The 6,050-nt window shown below is 38.4% G+C and overlaps 1 long non-coding RNA gene across 1 annotated transcript in view; it reads left to right on the top strand.

The window, feature by feature from the left end:
- LOC124418134 overlaps positions 1 to 3,415 on the top strand; it is a 19,778-nt gene extending 16,363 nt beyond the window's left edge. The window contains exon 3 of the long non-coding RNA XR_006939975.1: positions 1,561 to 3,415. This is a non-coding gene — a long non-coding RNA (uncharacterized LOC124418134). The remainder of the gene's footprint in view (positions 1 to 1,560) is intronic.
- Positions 3,416 to 6,050: the final 2,635 nt, after the last annotated feature.

The following is a 6,050-nucleotide window of genomic DNA, read 5'->3' as shown; positions in this document are numbered from 1 at the left end:
TGTATTTGCTCCTGCCTCCCTTAACAAACAACTTGCCCACCCTACTTATAATTTATTCAGTATTTTATAGCCAGTTGTGCTGCGTGCCTTCCTTGTCAAGTTCTGACGAATCTATATGGTCTATATGGCTTTCCACTTTCTGATGTAGTTATAGATCTACTGACAAACTTTCTCTTGATTGCTCTATTAACCACTGCTTTGAGAGTACTTAAGTCTTCCTATACCAATACATTACTTGACTTCAGAATATTAATTAAAAACACACCAAATAAACAGTTTTTCAGAAGAGCATACACTTTTCAGCTTATGAATGACAGAAGCATGAAACCATTTCCTTCCTGACAGTGTAGCACTTATGTGCAAAGAAATGAGGAGTGCTGTTGGTTAACTGTGTTTTAAATTCAGAACAATTAGGTGCAGTTAACTTTGCCATTGTTCTTTCCAATGCTGAGGATGGTGGGTTCTTACCCATGGAGCAATTATTCCTTTCATAAGCTGCTGTTGTTAATAGCATTAAAACGAGATTAAATACAACATGTTAAATATTGCAATTATTGTGGAAAATAAAATTATTTGGTGAGCATAATGGGGAGCAAATCAAGCATTTAACATGATCCAGGAAATGCTACTCCAAACAATTGCATTTGTTTTATGCAATTTTTCCCCTTTGATTGCTGACAGATGCCGTTTTGGAAACAAACATCTAAGTAGTTTTCCTTCAATCAGGAAAAAAACCACACACCAGAAAATGGCTACATGTTTTGAATTTAACTCTTGTCAATCAGCATTCTGCACAACACTCGCTGTGAATAGTACTAGGGACAAAACGATGCCTTCCAAAGACTAATAAGCCACAAAGATGTGTGCTTCTAAATCAGATTTGATCTGATAAAAGAAAAAGCTTTTATGATGCATGGACATTCACGCAGATACAGCTGCAAAATAAAAATGCCTGCAATCTACGAGTGATACTTCAAGTTGGAAATGTTAGGTATATGTGTTTTTGGGCTACGGGAGAAGAGATTTGTTTTCCGACAGCTTTAGGCCTGAAGCAACAAATTCACATACTTGCCAGTTGCTTTCTGGCTTCCTCCTGGAAAAGTGGCCAACTATCCACAAATAAACGTGCTTATTTGCTGAGCAGACCTACCTAACGCGGTACAAACAGCACAAGCGTGCCCCCCCACATCTGCCCTCGGCAGCACATTTGGGTGAGATCATTGTTGCTATCAAGTGTATGGAACACAGGAACGAATGCTAAAAAAGGCTAATAACATATATATATTAATTCAGATGACTCTATCAAGCTGGCATTTTACAGTCTACTGGAAACTGAATGCATGAGAGCATTAGAAATGTTGGCATAGCAGGCGCTTTCTCCAAATGTTGGCTTCTACTGTTCATGTTGGTAAAAGAAACCCAGCAGAACAGTGCACGGCTCCCAGTACCAGACACAGCTTTAGGATGTCAGTACTCTTTACTTGAATATCTATTAACTCCACTGTACCTACTGCTCATTAACACTTTTTTTAATTCCCTTTACCCTCCTTATTTCTGCAGTGGGAATTGCTTAGGACTTTTTTGAAAGACTGCAAATGTATGATTTTAGATCTGTTCCTAATTTGGGAGGCGTTTTCCTTGGGAAGCCTGTACTTAGATGAGTTACGAAGAGGATTTCCTTATCTCAAACAGTGACAATTAGTTCAAATGCCATGTGAGAGCAGGCAGTCGATTTTTGGACAGCCTCTGAACTAATGCAAAGTTGCTGACAATGAATGCGTGTTCTAGCTTTTGGAAATCCTATAATCCTGGCTTCAATCAAGAGGATCTGCTGTTGCTAAAGGCGTAAACAAGAGGAAAAGCAGCATGTGACCACTGCACCTTCAAGGATTCTTGAGCCAACAGTAAAGCTTCTGCTGGGCACTTGAGGTGACACACACATTTTGGATTATCTTATTGAACCTAGGGAAAGAAGTTCTTTCCCCTCCCCGGGAAAGTTGTCTTCGGTCTTTGCATTCACCCTCTAGCTCTGTTGTATGTAATTCCCCGCATTTTCCCCTCACTACTCTGATTTGCTTCCTGCCATCTGCATTCCCCATTGTCCCTCATCTGTAACAAGCACCAAGATCCTGCTTCTGGCGGTATGGACACGTGGACATCAAAGATGACGCTGTGACTTCATGTCTGAAGGAAACAGGAGGAGGAGCAGCTGAAAGGAGTGAAGAAGGAATGACACACACAAACATTTTAAATAAAAAAAATTCTTCTCTATCAATCTGAAATGTAAAGGAACACAAAACAGTTGTATTTTGAAGTTTAAATATAACCAACTATTTCCTAATCTGTGGCCTTAACTCAATGGCAAAGCTCAGCATGCTCTCCAGCTGAGAGGCACCAGCCCTAGCAGCTTGTTTTCTGCTGGCTCCAGGCTGTGGGACAGCCAGCCCAACCTCCTTGGAAGCAAAGGCTTAATGCTCATATCTGGGAGAAGACTTCAGAGGGAAAGAAGGACTTCTGCCCCATAAATAAATAATTTAAGTCAATGCAAATTCATAGAAAGCAAAAGTATAATTCTAAACTACAACATTTTCTTTGATGCAGTTGGATTAAAGCTTAGGTGGGAATGCAGGATGTTTCCTTTACAACTTGAACTATTTATTTTAGCTCTGACATAACAGGGCATTTCGAAGATACTGGTTTCCTACCATCTCCAGAGCCACAGCAAAACTCTAATAGGAAGATTCATAACTTGTAGGATAGCAGCTCAAGAAAACTAAAAGGTTAATATATTCTAACTAGATGTTGGGTATAGAATGTCAGATCTGTCAAATTTCATTACAGTTTGCTGCTCAATGAAAAAGATTTGATTTCTTTTGCCACTGTCCTACTATGTTCAAGTCACACAGTGCCAGCAGCAACCAGCCAACGACCACAGGCTGGCACTGAGCGGGCCCGAGTGGGAAGCCAGCCGCAAGGACCATCTGTTTCCGATTTCTAGCGAAGCCAAGATGTGCAGTGAAGTGCATTCCATTCACTCAGCCAGCCTTCTCCCTGCTCAAGTTATTAGTGTTACAAGTGAAATTATCTTTTCCAAACAGCGGGGGAGCTATAATCCTTATGGAACAAGACTTCAAAAAAAGGAAAAAAAGGGGGGAAAAAATAGGACAGGGAAATGCCCCTTCAACACCCTCCCTCCCTGATTCAAAGACATTTTGTTAAAATTGTTGATGACAGTTTGTAAATTTAATTGCCATATTCATGAGTTTTATCATTTTAAAAGATATCTTATTAAAAACTATATTCTTTAATGCAAGAATGTGTGTATGCATTCACGGGATCTAATGCAATAACTCATTCAAATGTATTTAGAGTGCTCATTTATGAATAAAGTTAAAAATGACAAGATGAATGCTCATTTAAGTCTCTCTAACATTAAGTGCCTTGAAAAACATTTTAAGTATAATCTGAAGTGAGAATGCATAAACAACACTAATTACATGCTACTTACATTGTTTCAATATGTAATGCATATGTTTAACCTCTCAGTGAGAGGATTGCTCTTGGCACAGCAATTGCAGGGATTTAAGGGTATGCTAAACTGATAACTGTAGAATGAGCTCTGACATAGGATATTGGTCTCCTACTGTTACCTAAATGTCAGGTGAAACCAAAGGATTTATTGAAGGGAAAGGGGGGAAAAAAAAAAGAAAAAAGACAACACAATGAAGTGAAACTGAGAAGTTTTTTTTTCAAAGGGGGAAACATTTATCCTTTGACACCATTCCATTCCAGTGACTTTATTTCTAATATACCGTGAGATTAATGATGTGGCTACTGTCACTGTGTCTGACGAACACTGGCAGAGCTTTGGAACAGTTGCTCTCTCTACTATTATTGGACATGTTTGTAAATTGGCATATATAAGACAAACTTGTTCCACGTGCCAGCCAATTGGAAAAACATTATTCAGAAGGACAGAATTTGTGTTTTTCTATTGCATTCTATATATAATATACATTTGGCTTAAAATTCACTGATTTGAAAACTTTTCAATTATCAGTTGTTTGACAGTGTTTTCATGTCATGTAATAATCTCAATACAACTCCTGTGAACATTTATTTCCTTAATTATCTCAATTGATTTATCACCATGAAACAAATTCCTTACATACCAGAGAGAAGCCAATACTTAAGCCTTTGCTTGGGAAGGGTATGGCTGCTGAATGCAGTCATAATCATCAATAGTACTGTCCCTAAATGATTTATTCTTTCATCATGGCATCATAAAAGAAAATAGAGAGTATCTTGTTTCATTAATTTTCTTAGTTCAATGCAATCTGCTTTTATAGGTCCAAAACCATTGCCATAAGTAGCTACTACCACACATTAAGAGTAACTATTGAGTCACTAAGTATTCAATCAGCTCCACTTTGTGTTTTATCTTTACTCAGTGTTCTCAGTGATGCAAGTGGATGTTGGCTGTTGTTGCAGGTGCTATGGCTAAACCAATATTAACAAAAACCGTAACCTCAATCTCATGTTTGTGTATTTAGAAATATACAAATATAGGCAATGTATACAACTTTAAGTTTTACCAGAGCTAAAATGTACTTCAGGTTCACTGATTCTATGAGAAACACCCCTTCAGTCTCTCTACACAAGCTTGCTTCTGCATGAGTAATGAAGGAAGAGGAATAGGGATGCAGAAAGGTCCGAATACCACAATAGGCAATTTCTGTATTTGAGATTTGCAGGGTATAGCAGGAGAGACAAGCTAGCAGGTTAGAAAAAAATAAATCGCAAAGCTCAGTACATTTCTGTAACTAGCCTGGTCAGACATGGGAGGGTGAGTACCAATAGTCCCTGGCAGATGACAAGAGCAGTGTAGTCAGAAGTAGATTTCGTATTACTCCTCATTTTGAGCTTGTAAATAGGCTTCTAGGTAATACCACAGACTAAGAACTACCTTAGGATTCAGAAACAGTGATGCCGTATGACACAAGGAGCACTTTTCTCTCTGAAATCATGCTTTGACTTTTATTTATTCTCTCAGTGTCTGACTAGAGGTTGCTACAAGTGGCTCACAGTAGAAAGGGAGATTTTACTATTAATCAAGAATGATAGACAGGAGCCCAAAGTCTGCCTGGAAATGGCTTTCTCTCAAAGGACCTGCTGAATCCACCAGGGCTAATGGATTCTTAGGCAGCAGAGCTAAATCAGCATCTTTTGCCATCTATAACTGCATGAAAGATTGTGACCACTCCTTTGTAGTGAGAGACTTCTGTAATGTTCACTGCTTAGGGCTATTCTTGAGGAACATGGAATCCAAGACAGATGTGACAGTGACCATCATATTAATCTCAAAGACCAAATCCCTCAAAGCAAAGCATATATAAACAATTGAAACAATAAATATACTGAATCATATCATTCACCAGTGCCCTCACCACTAACTGCAGTTCCACAAATTACTGTGTAATTTCGGTTCACGAGTAAGTCAGTCCTCTTCTGTTTAGAGAACAAGATTAAAATGCTATTACTAGTAAAACCACTCCTGGTTGATGGCTCATATGTCTACTTAAATACCTGTCTGTTCCTTCACTTCACCTATCATGTGTCAGACTTGTTCTCATGAGGATTTTGGGAAGGACTGTGCTGCATCTAAGCAAGTTTTACAAGTGAGTCTAGTACAGCGCATTGAAGTGGCTTTAGATAACTGAACATCTTCAGGAATATAGCAGTTTGGTAATACTAAGATATGTGTACACTCTTGGGTAACCCATGCCACTGGAAATCATGCCCTCAAAGGCAGATCTCTGAACAAAGATTACTCAAAGGACATCACTACAGACATACTTTTTTTCCATTAATTGGTCATGTAATGGAATTTTGGAGATGAAGTCTGCAACATTTATCTGTTTGGAAAAGTACTTTCATGAGTCCCATCTGATTAATAAAAGCTCATAAACTAGGGAAAGTTAAGAAGTTCCAACTAACCAAAATTATATATTTTTTAAGTTTAGAACTAAAAACCTATTACTTCAGACTTC

This window comes from Gallus gallus, chromosome 8 (assembly GCF_016699485.2).
Source record: "Gallus gallus isolate bGalGal1 chromosome 8, bGalGal1.mat.broiler.GRCg7b, whole genome shotgun sequence".
Taxonomy (NCBI): Eukaryota; Metazoa; Chordata; class Aves; order Galliformes; family Phasianidae; genus Gallus; species Gallus gallus.
This window is presented reverse-complemented; position numbering and strand designations above follow the sequence as displayed.